The 8,969-nt window shown below is 51.2% G+C and overlaps 31 non-coding genes across 31 annotated transcripts; all 31 read right to left on the bottom strand.

Moving 5' to 3' along the window:
* Window positions 1–186: 186 nt before the first annotated feature.
* Trnap-cgg (transfer RNA proline (anticodon CGG)) lies at window positions 187–258 on the bottom strand. The gene has a single exon. It is a non-coding gene; the product is annotated as a tRNA-Pro (tRNA).
* Window positions 259–405: 147 nt separating this feature from the next.
* Window positions 406–477, bottom strand: Trnap-agg (transfer RNA proline (anticodon AGG)). The gene has a single exon. It is a non-coding gene; the product is annotated as a tRNA-Pro (tRNA).
* Window positions 478–568: 91 nt separating this feature from the next.
* On the bottom strand, window positions 569–640 carry Trnap-ugg (transfer RNA proline (anticodon UGG)). The gene has a single exon. It is a non-coding gene; the product is annotated as a tRNA-Pro (tRNA).
* A 413-nt stretch (window positions 641–1,053) lies between these two features.
* On the bottom strand, window positions 1,054–1,125 carry Trnap-cgg (transfer RNA proline (anticodon CGG)). Its single transcript has one exon. It is a non-coding gene; the product is annotated as a tRNA-Pro (tRNA).
* Window positions 1,126–1,272: 147 nt separating this feature from the next.
* Window positions 1,273–1,344, bottom strand: Trnap-agg (transfer RNA proline (anticodon AGG)). Its single transcript has one exon. It is a non-coding gene; the product is annotated as a tRNA-Pro (tRNA).
* Window positions 1,345–1,435: 91 nt separating this feature from the next.
* Window positions 1,436–1,507, bottom strand: Trnap-ugg (transfer RNA proline (anticodon UGG)). Its single transcript has one exon. It is a non-coding gene; the product is annotated as a tRNA-Pro (tRNA).
* Window positions 1,508–1,920: 413 nt separating this feature from the next.
* Window positions 1,921–1,992, bottom strand: Trnap-cgg (transfer RNA proline (anticodon CGG)). The gene has a single exon. It is a non-coding gene; the product is annotated as a tRNA-Pro (tRNA).
* Window positions 1,993–2,139: 147 nt separating this feature from the next.
* On the bottom strand, window positions 2,140–2,211 carry Trnap-agg (transfer RNA proline (anticodon AGG)). Its single transcript has one exon. It is a non-coding gene; the product is annotated as a tRNA-Pro (tRNA).
* A 91-nt stretch (window positions 2,212–2,302) lies between these two features.
* Trnap-ugg (transfer RNA proline (anticodon UGG)) lies at window positions 2,303–2,374 on the bottom strand. The gene has a single exon. It is a non-coding gene; the product is annotated as a tRNA-Pro (tRNA).
* A 413-nt stretch (window positions 2,375–2,787) lies between these two features.
* On the bottom strand, window positions 2,788–2,859 carry Trnap-cgg (transfer RNA proline (anticodon CGG)). Its single transcript has one exon. It is a non-coding gene; the product is annotated as a tRNA-Pro (tRNA).
* Window positions 2,860–3,006: 147 nt separating this feature from the next.
* Window positions 3,007–3,078, bottom strand: Trnap-agg (transfer RNA proline (anticodon AGG)). Its single transcript has one exon. It is a non-coding gene; the product is annotated as a tRNA-Pro (tRNA).
* A 91-nt stretch (window positions 3,079–3,169) lies between these two features.
* Trnap-ugg (transfer RNA proline (anticodon UGG)) lies at window positions 3,170–3,241 on the bottom strand. Its single transcript has one exon. It is a non-coding gene; the product is annotated as a tRNA-Pro (tRNA).
* Window positions 3,242–3,654: 413 nt separating this feature from the next.
* Window positions 3,655–3,726, bottom strand: Trnap-cgg (transfer RNA proline (anticodon CGG)). Its single transcript has one exon. It is a non-coding gene; the product is annotated as a tRNA-Pro (tRNA).
* A 147-nt stretch (window positions 3,727–3,873) lies between these two features.
* Window positions 3,874–3,946, bottom strand: Trnap-agg (transfer RNA proline (anticodon AGG)). The gene has a single exon. It is a non-coding gene; the product is annotated as a tRNA-Pro (tRNA).
* A 91-nt stretch (window positions 3,947–4,037) lies between these two features.
* Trnap-ugg (transfer RNA proline (anticodon UGG)) lies at window positions 4,038–4,109 on the bottom strand. The gene has a single exon. It is a non-coding gene; the product is annotated as a tRNA-Pro (tRNA).
* A 413-nt stretch (window positions 4,110–4,522) lies between these two features.
* On the bottom strand, window positions 4,523–4,594 carry Trnap-cgg (transfer RNA proline (anticodon CGG)). The gene has a single exon. It is a non-coding gene; the product is annotated as a tRNA-Pro (tRNA).
* Window positions 4,595–4,741: 147 nt separating this feature from the next.
* Trnap-agg (transfer RNA proline (anticodon AGG)) lies at window positions 4,742–4,813 on the bottom strand. The gene has a single exon. It is a non-coding gene; the product is annotated as a tRNA-Pro (tRNA).
* Window positions 4,814–4,904: 91 nt separating this feature from the next.
* Trnap-ugg (transfer RNA proline (anticodon UGG)) lies at window positions 4,905–4,976 on the bottom strand. Its single transcript has one exon. It is a non-coding gene; the product is annotated as a tRNA-Pro (tRNA).
* Window positions 4,977–5,389: 413 nt separating this feature from the next.
* On the bottom strand, window positions 5,390–5,461 carry Trnap-cgg (transfer RNA proline (anticodon CGG)). Its single transcript has one exon. It is a non-coding gene; the product is annotated as a tRNA-Pro (tRNA).
* A 147-nt stretch (window positions 5,462–5,608) lies between these two features.
* Trnap-agg (transfer RNA proline (anticodon AGG)) lies at window positions 5,609–5,680 on the bottom strand. The gene has a single exon. It is a non-coding gene; the product is annotated as a tRNA-Pro (tRNA).
* A 91-nt stretch (window positions 5,681–5,771) lies between these two features.
* Window positions 5,772–5,843, bottom strand: Trnap-ugg (transfer RNA proline (anticodon UGG)). Its single transcript has one exon. It is a non-coding gene; the product is annotated as a tRNA-Pro (tRNA).
* Window positions 5,844–6,259: 416 nt separating this feature from the next.
* On the bottom strand, window positions 6,260–6,331 carry Trnap-cgg (transfer RNA proline (anticodon CGG)). The gene has a single exon. It is a non-coding gene; the product is annotated as a tRNA-Pro (tRNA).
* Window positions 6,332–6,479: 148 nt separating this feature from the next.
* Window positions 6,480–6,551, bottom strand: Trnap-agg (transfer RNA proline (anticodon AGG)). Its single transcript has one exon. It is a non-coding gene; the product is annotated as a tRNA-Pro (tRNA).
* A 91-nt stretch (window positions 6,552–6,642) lies between these two features.
* Window positions 6,643–6,714, bottom strand: Trnap-ugg (transfer RNA proline (anticodon UGG)). Its single transcript has one exon. It is a non-coding gene; the product is annotated as a tRNA-Pro (tRNA).
* Window positions 6,715–7,127: 413 nt separating this feature from the next.
* Window positions 7,128–7,200, bottom strand: Trnap-cgg (transfer RNA proline (anticodon CGG)). The gene has a single exon. It is a non-coding gene; the product is annotated as a tRNA-Pro (tRNA).
* A 147-nt stretch (window positions 7,201–7,347) lies between these two features.
* On the bottom strand, window positions 7,348–7,419 carry Trnap-agg (transfer RNA proline (anticodon AGG)). The gene has a single exon. It is a non-coding gene; the product is annotated as a tRNA-Pro (tRNA).
* A 91-nt stretch (window positions 7,420–7,510) lies between these two features.
* On the bottom strand, window positions 7,511–7,582 carry Trnap-ugg (transfer RNA proline (anticodon UGG)). The gene has a single exon. It is a non-coding gene; the product is annotated as a tRNA-Pro (tRNA).
* Window positions 7,583–7,995: 413 nt separating this feature from the next.
* On the bottom strand, window positions 7,996–8,067 carry Trnap-cgg (transfer RNA proline (anticodon CGG)). The gene has a single exon. It is a non-coding gene; the product is annotated as a tRNA-Pro (tRNA).
* Window positions 8,068–8,214: 147 nt separating this feature from the next.
* On the bottom strand, window positions 8,215–8,286 carry Trnap-agg (transfer RNA proline (anticodon AGG)). Its single transcript has one exon. It is a non-coding gene; the product is annotated as a tRNA-Pro (tRNA).
* Window positions 8,287–8,378: 92 nt separating this feature from the next.
* On the bottom strand, window positions 8,379–8,450 carry Trnap-ugg (transfer RNA proline (anticodon UGG)). Its single transcript has one exon. It is a non-coding gene; the product is annotated as a tRNA-Pro (tRNA).
* A 413-nt stretch (window positions 8,451–8,863) lies between these two features.
* On the bottom strand, window positions 8,864–8,935 carry Trnap-cgg (transfer RNA proline (anticodon CGG)). The gene has a single exon. It is a non-coding gene; the product is annotated as a tRNA-Pro (tRNA).
* Window positions 8,936–8,969: the final 34 nt, after the last annotated feature.

Raw genomic sequence — 8,969 nt, forward strand, 5'->3', positions numbered from 1 at the left:
TTTAGCCGTGATTCGCTCGTGTTAATTGGCCACTCACACAGCCTGTATTGTATAACACGTACGAAGGAGGCAGAGTAACCATTTTCGCTCTCTTTGACCATTTTAGTGCACCGGGCTCAGAATCCCACCGACCCCATGCTTCTCCTTGACCGAGAGGTCAGCTGCGAAAACACATCGATGTAAAATGGGCTTGTCCGGGAATCGAACCCGGGACCTCTCGCACCCGAAGCGAGAATCATACCTCTAGACCAACAAGCCGCCACCTAAGCGCACCTGTAATTAGGTAGATCGTTCTGGACATGGCTTTATCCGACTCGGTATTTATGCGCCACGCTCCTTGGGGATTTGGGGCTCGTCCACATTCGCTAAAATTGCTACAAAGCGTCATACAAACCATCAAAAGTTGGGCTTGTCCGGGATTTGAACCCGGGACCTCTCGCACCCTAAGCGAGAATCATACCCCTAGACCAACAAGCCGCTGCCACCTCCCAGGGCGATGGAAAACACACTCGCTGTCTTCATCGCCGTTTCTTCAACAAAACATGCCTGGAATGCAAAAAAGTAAGCAGGGCTTGTCCGGGATTCGAACCCGGGACCTCTCGCACCCAAAGCGAGAATCATACCCCTAGACCAACAAGCCGCCGTCGAGAAATACAGGCCGCATATATCTTTTTATTCTTATTCTTACCTCCTTCTTTTACAGGTTTTCGGACGTCCGTCTTTCAACACCGATTCGCTTCGTATAAGAAATCTAGTACAGCGAGGGTCGGACTCTAAAGCTCTGCCCACCGACTGACCGCTCGTACTCACTTTGATGGGTTCCCAAGCGCGTTGAACATAATGGTGGCTTCTCTTCGGCCGACACGCTTTAGCCGTGATTCGCTCGTGTTAATTGGCCACTCACACAGCCTGTATTGTATAACACGTACGAAGGAGGCAGAGTAACCATTTTCGCTCTCTTTGACCATTTTAGTGCACCGGGCTCAGAATCCCACCGACCCCATGCTTCTCCTTGACCGAGAGGTCAGCTGCGAAAACACATCGATGTAAAATGGGCTTGTCCGGGAATCGAACCCGGGACCTCTCGCACCCGAAGCGAGAATCATACCTCTAGACCAACAAGCCGCCACCTAAGCGCACCTGTAATTAGGTAGATCGTTCTGGACATGGCTTTATCCGACTCGGTATTTATGCGCCACGCTCCTTGGGGATTTGGGGCTCGTCCACATTCGCTAAAATTGCTACAAAGCGTCATACAAACCATCAAAAGTTGGGCTTGTCCGGGATTTGAACCCGGGACCTCTCGCACCCTAAGCGAGAATCATACCCCTAGACCAACAAGCCGCTGCCACCTCCCAGGGCGATGGAAAACACACTCGCTGTCTTCATCGCCGTTTCTTCAACAAAACATGCCTGGAATGCAAAAAAGTAAGCAGGGCTTGTCCGGGATTCGAACCCGGGACCTCTCGCACCCAAAGCGAGAATCATACCCCTAGACCAACAAGCCGCCGTCGAGAAATACAGGCCGCATATATCTTTTTATTCTTATTCTTACCTCCTTCTTTTACAGGTTTTCGGACGTCCGTCTTTCAACACCGATTCGCTTCGTATAAGAAATCTAGTACAGCGAGGGTCGGACTCTAAAGCTCTGCCCACCGACTGACCGCTCGTACTCACTTTGATGGGTTCCCAAGCGCGTTGAACATAATGGTGGCTTCTCTTCGGCCGACACGCTTTAGCCGTGATTCGCTCGTGTTAATTGGCCACTCACACAGCCTGTATTGTATAACACGTACGAAGGAGGCAGAGTAACCATTTTCGCTCTCTTTGACCATTTTAGTGCACCGGGCTCAGAATCCCACCGACCCCATGCTTCTCCTTGACCGAGAGGTCAGCTGCGAAAACACATCGATGTAAAATGGGCTTGTCCGGGAATCGAACCCGGGACCTCTCGCACCCGAAGCGAGAATCATACCTCTAGACCAACAAGCCGCCACCTAAGCGCACCTGTAATTAGGTAGATCGTTCTGGACATGGCTTTATCCGACTCGGTATTTATGCGCCACGCTCCTTGGGGATTTGGGGCTCGTCCACATTCGCTAAAATTGCTACAAAGCGTCATACAAACCATCAAAAGTTGGGCTTGTCCGGGATTTGAACCCGGGACCTCTCGCACCCTAAGCGAGAATCATACCCCTAGACCAACAAGCCGCTGCCACCTCCCAGGGCGATGGAAAACACACTCGCTGTCTTCATCGCCGTTTCTTCAACAAAACATGCCTGGAATGCAAAAAAGTAAGCAGGGCTTGTCCGGGATTCGAACCCGGGACCTCTCGCACCCAAAGCGAGAATCATACCCCTAGACCAACAAGCCGCCGTCGAGAAATACAGGCCGCATATATCTTTTTATTCTTATTCTTACCTCCTTCTTTTACAGGTTTTCGGACGTCCGTCTTTCAACACCGATTCGCTTCGTATAAGAAATCTAGTACAGCGAGGGTCGGACTCTAAAGCTCTGCCCACCGACTGACCGCTCGTACTCACTTTGATGGGTTCCCAAGCGCGTTGAACATAATGGTGGCTTCTCTTCGGCCGACACGCTTTAGCCGTGATTCGCTCGTGTTAATTGGCCACTCACACAGCCTGTATTGTATAACACGTACGAAGGAGGCAGAGTAACCATTTTCGCTCTCTTTGACCATTTTAGTGCACCGGGCTCAGAATCCCACCGACCCCATGCTTCTCCTTGACCGAGAGGTCAGCTGCGAAAACACATCGATGTAAAATGGGCTTGTCCGGGAATCGAACCCGGGACCTCTCGCACCCGAAGCGAGAATCATACCTCTAGACCAACAAGCCGCCACCTAAGCGCACCTGTAATTAGGTAGATCGTTCTGGACATGGCTTTATCCGACTCGGTATTTATGCGCCACGCTCCTTGGGGATTTGGGGCTCGTCCACATTCGCTAAAATTGCTACAAAGCGTCATACAAACCATCAAAAGTTGGGCTTGTCCGGGATTTGAACCCGGGACCTCTCGCACCCTAAGCGAGAATCATACCCCTAGACCAACAAGCCGCTGCCACCTCCCAGGGCGATGGAAAACACACTCGCTGTCTTCATCGCCGTTTCTTCAACAAAACATGCCTGGAATGCAAAAAAGTAAGCAGGGCTTGTCCGGGATTCGAACCCGGGACCTCTCGCACCCAAAGCGAGAATCATACCCCTAGACCAACAAGCCGCCGTCGAGAAATACAGGCCGCATATATCTTTTTATTCTTATTCTTACCTCCTTCTTTTACAGGTTTTCGGACGTCCGTCTTTCAACACCGATTCGCTTCGTATAAGAAATCTAGTACAGCGAGGGTCGGACTCTAAAGCTCTGCCCACCGACTGACCGCTCGTACTCACTTTGATGGGTTCCCAAGCGCGTTGAACATAATGGTGGCTTCTCTTCGGCCGACACGCTTTAGCCGTGATTCGCTCGTGTTAATTGGCCACTCACACAGCCTGTATTGTATAACACGTACGAAGGAGGCAGAGTAACCATTTTCGCTCTCTTTGACCATTTTAGTGCACCGGGCTCAGAATCCCACCGACCCCATGCTTCTCCTTGACCGAGAGGTCAGCTGCGAAAACACATCGATGTAAAATGGGCTTGTCCGGGAATCGAACCCGGGACCTCTCGCACCCGAAGCGAGAATCATACCTCTAGACCAACAAGCCGCCACCTAAGCGCACCTGTAATTAGGTAGATCGTTCTGGACATGGCTTTATCCGACTCGGTATTTATGCGCCACGCTCCTTGGGGATTTGGGGCTCGTCCACATTCGCTAAAATTGCTACAAAGCGTCATACAAACCATCAAAAGTTGGGCTTGTCCGGGATTTGAACCCGGGACCTCTCGCACCCTAAGCGAGAATCATATCCCCTAGACCAACAAGCCGCTGCCACCTCCCAGGGCGATGGAAAACACACTCGCTGTCTTCATCGCCGTTTCTTCAACAAAACATGCCTGGAATGCAAAAAAGTAAGCAGGGCTTGTCCGGGATTCGAACCCGGGACCTCTCGCACCCAAAGCGAGAATCATACCCCTAGACCAACAAGCCGCCGTCGAGAAATACAGGCCGCATATATCTTTTTATTCTTATTCTTACCTCCTTCTTTTACAGGTTTTCGGACGTCCGTCTTTCAACACCGATTCGCTTCGTATAAGAAATCTAGTACAGCGAGGGTCGGACTCTAAAGCTCTGCCCACCGACTGACCGCTCGTACTCACTTTGATGGGTTCCCAAGCGCGTTGAACATAATGGTGGCTTCTCTTCGGCCGACACGCTTTAGCCGTGATTCGCTCGTGTTAATTGGCCACTCACACAGCCTGTATTGTATAACACGTACGAAGGAGGCAGAGTAACCATTTTCGCTCTCTTTGACCATTTTAGTGCACCGGGCTCAGAATCCCACCGACCCCATGCTTCTCCTTGACCGAGAGGTCAGCTGCGAAAACACATCGATGTAAAATGGGCTTGTCCGGGAATCGAACCCGGGACCTCTCGCACCCGAAGCGAGAATCATACCTCTAGACCAACAAGCCGCCACCTAAGCGCACCTGTAATTAGGTAGATCGTTCTGGACATGGCTTTATCCGACTCGGTATTTATGCGCCACGCTCCTTGGGGATTTGGGGCTCGTCCACATTCGCTAAAATTGCTACAAAGCGTCATACAAACCATCAAAAGTTGGGCTTGTCCGGGATTTGAACCCGGGACCTCTCGCACCCTAAGCGAGAATCATACCCCTAGACCAACAAGCCGCTGCCACCTCCCAGGGCGATGGAAAACACACTCGCTGTCTTCATCGCCGTTTCTTCAACAAAACATGCCTGGAATGCAAAAAAGTAAGCAGGGCTTGTCCGGGATTCGAACCCGGGACCTCTCGCACCCAAAGCGAGAATCATACCCCTAGACCAACAAGCCGCCGTCGAGAAATACAGGCCGCATATATCTTTTTATTCTTATTCTTACCTCCTTCTTTTACAGGTTTTCGGACGTCCGTCTTTCAACACCGATTCGCTTCGTATAAGAAATCTAGTACAGCGAGGGTCGGACTCTAAAGCTCTGCCCACCGACTGACCGCTCGTACTCACTTTGATGGGTTCCCAAGCGCGTTGAACATAATGGTGGCTTCTCTTCGGCCGACACGCTTTAGCCGTGATTCGCTCGTGTTAATTGGCCACTCACACAGCCTGTATTGTATAACACGTACGAAGGAGGCAGAGTAACCATTTTCGCTCTCTTTGACCATTTTAGTGCACCGGGCTCAGAATCCCACCGACCCCATGCTTCTCCTTGACCGAGAGGTCAGCTGCGAAAACACATCGATGTAAAATGGGCTTGTCCGGGAATCGAACCCGGGACCTCTCGCACCCGAAGCGAGAATCATACCTCTAGACCAACAAGCCGCCACCTAAGCGCACCTGTAATTAGGTAGATCGTTCTGGACATGGCTTTATCCGACTCGGTATTTATGCGCCACGCTCCTTGGGGATTTGGGGCTCGTCCACATTCGCTAAAATTGCTACAAAGCGTCATACAAACCATCAAAAGTTGGGCTTGTCCGGGATTTGAACCCGGGACCTCTCGCACCCTAAGCGAGAATCATACCCCTAGACCAACAAGCCGCTGCCACCTCCCAGGGCGATGGAAAACACACTCGCTGTCTTCATCGCCGTTTCTTCAACAAAACATGCCTGGAATGCAAAAAAGTAAGCAGGGCTTGTCCGGGATTCGAACCCGGGACCTCTCGCACCCAAAGCGAGAATCATACCCCTAGACCAACAAGCCGCCGTCGAGAAATACAGGCCGCATATATCTTTTTATTCTTATTCTTACCTCCTTCTTTTACAGGTTTTCGGACGTCCGTCTTTCAACACCGATTCGCTTCGTATAAGAAATCTAGTACAGCGAGGGTCGGACTCTAAAGCTCTGCCCCACCGACTGACCGCTCGTACTCACTTTGATGGGTTCCCAAGCGCGTTGAACATAATGGTGGCTTCTCTTCGGCCGACACGCTTTAGCCGTGATTCGCTCGTGTTAATTGGCCACTCACACAGCCTGTATTGTATAACACGTACGAAGGAGGCAGAGTAACCATTTTCGCTCTCTTTGACCATTTTAGTGCACCCGGGCTCAGAATCCCACCGACCCCCATGCTTCTCCTTGACCGAGAGGTCAGCTGCGAAAACACATCGATGTAAAATGGGCTTGTCCGGGAATCGAACCCGGGACCTCTCGCACCCGAAGCGAGAATCATACCTCTAGACCAACAAGCCGCCACCTAAGCGCACCTGTAATTAGGTAGATCGTTCTGGACATGGCTTTATCCGACTCGGTATTTATGCGCCACGCTCCTTGGGGATTTGGGGCTCGTCCACATTCGCTAAAATTGCTACAAAGCGTCATACAAACCATCAAAAAGTTGGGCTTGTCCGGGATTTGAACCCGGGACCTCTCGCACCCTAAGCGAGAATCATACCCCTAGACCAACAAGCCGCTGCCACCTCCCAGGGCGATGGAAAACACACTCGCTGTCTTCATCGCCGTTTCTTCAACAAAACATGCCTGGAATGCAAAAAAGTAAGCAGGGCTTGTCCGGGATTCGAACCCGGGACCTCTCGCACCCAAAGCGAGAATCATACCCCTAGACCAACAAGCCGCCGTCGAGAAATACAGGCCGCATATATCTTTTTATTCTTATTCTTACCTCCTTCTTTTACAGGTTTTCGGACGTCCGTCTTTCAACACCGATTCGCTTCGTATAAGAAATCTAGTACAGCGAGGGTCGGACTCTAAAGCTCTGCCCACCGACTGACCGCTCGTACTCACTTTGATGGGTTCCCAAGCGCGTTGAACATAATGGTGGCTTCTCTTCGGCCGACACGCTTTAGCCGTGATTCGCTCGTGTTAATTGGCCACTCACACAGCCTGTATTGTATAACACGTACGAAGGAGGCAGAGTAACCATTTTCGCTCTCTTTGACCATTTTAGTGCACCGGGCTCAGAATCCCACCGACCCCATGCTTCTCCTTGACCGAGAGGTCAGCTGCGAAAACACATCGATGTAAAATGGGCTTGTCCGGGAATCGAACCCGGGACCTCTCGCACCCCGAAGCGAGAATCATACCTCTAGACCAACAAGCCGCCACCTAAGCGCACCTGTAATTAGGTAGATCGTTCTGGACATGGCTTTATCCGACTCGGTATTTATGCGCCACGCTCCTTGGGGATTTGGGGCTCGTCCACATTCGCTAAAATTGCTACAAAGCGTCATACAAACCATCAAAAGTTGGGCTTGTCCGGGATTTGAACCCGGGACCTCTCGCACCCTAAGCGAGAATCATACCCCTAGACCAACAAGCCGCTGCCACCTCCCAGGGCGATGGAAAACACACTCGCTGTCTTCATCGCCGTTTCTTCAACAAAACATGCCTGGAATGCAAAAAAGTAAGCAGGGCTTGTCCGGGATTCGAACCCGGGACCTCTCGCACCCAAAGCGAGAATCATACCCCTAGACCAACAAGCCGCCGTCGAGAAATACAGGCCGCATATATCTTTTTATTCTTATTCTTACCTCCTTCTTTTACAGGTTTTCGGACGTCCGTCTTTCAACACCGATTCGCTTCGTATAAGAAATCTAGTACAGCGAGGGTCGGACTCTAAAGCTCTGCCCACCGACTGACCGCTCGTACTCACTTTGATGGGTTCCCAAGCGCGTTGAACATAATGGTGGCTTCTCTTCGGCCGACACGCTTTAGCCGTGATTCGCTCGTGTTAATTGGCCACTCACACAGCCTGTATTGTATAACACGTACGAAGGAGGCAGAGTAACCATTTTCGCTCTCTTTGACCATTTTAGTGCACCGGGCTCAGAATCCCACCGACCCCATGCTTCTCCTTGACCGAGAGGTCAGCTGCGAAAACACATCGATGTAAAATGGGCTTGTCCGGGAATCGAACCCGGGACCTCTCGCACCCGAAGCGAGAATCATACCTCTAGACCAACAAGCCGCCACCTAAGCGCACCTGTAATTAGGTAGATCGTTCTGGACATGGCTTTATCCGACTCGGTATTTATGCGCCACGCTCCTTGGGGATTTGGGGCTCGTCCACATTCGCTAAAATTGCTACAAAGCGTCATACAAACCATCAAAAGTTGGGCTTGTCCGGGATTTGAACCCGGGACCTCTCGCACCCTAAGCGAGAATCATACCCCTAGACCAACAAGCCGCTGCCACCCTCCCAGGGCGATGGAAAACACACTCGCTGTCTTCATCGCCGTTTCTTCAACAAAACATGCCTGGAATGCAAAAAAGTAAGCAGGGCTTGTCCGGGATTCGAACCCGGGACCTCTCGCACCCAAAGCGAGAATCATACCCCTAGACCAACAAGCCGCCGTCGAGAAATACAGGCCGCATATATCTTTTTATTCTTATTCTTACCTCCTTCTTTTACAGGTTTTCGGACGTCCGTCTTTCAACACCGATTCGCTTCGTATAAGAAATCTAGTACAGCGAGGGTCGGACTCTAAAGCTCTGCCCACCGACTGACCGCTCGTACTCACTTTGATGGGTTCCCAAGCGCGTTGAACATAATGGTGGCTTCTCTTCGGCCGACACGCTTTAGCCGTGATTCGCTCGTGTTAATTGGCCACTCACACAGCCTGTATTGTATAACACGTACGAAGGAGGCAGAGTAACCATTTTCGCTCTCTTTGACCATTTTAGTGCACCGGGCTCAGAATCCCACCGACCCCATGCTTCTCCTTGACCGAGAGGTCAGCTGCGAAAACACATCGATGTAAAATGGGCTTGTCCGGGAATCGAACCCGGGACCTCTCGCACCCGAAGCGAGAATCATACCTCTAGACCAACAAGCCGCCACCTAAGCGCACCTGTAATTAGGTAGATCGT

The sequence above is a fragment of the Patella vulgata genome, chromosome 8, assembly GCF_932274485.2.
Source record: "Patella vulgata chromosome 8, xgPatVulg1.2, whole genome shotgun sequence".
NCBI classification, from domain to species: Eukaryota; Metazoa; Mollusca; class Gastropoda; family Patellidae; genus Patella; species Patella vulgata.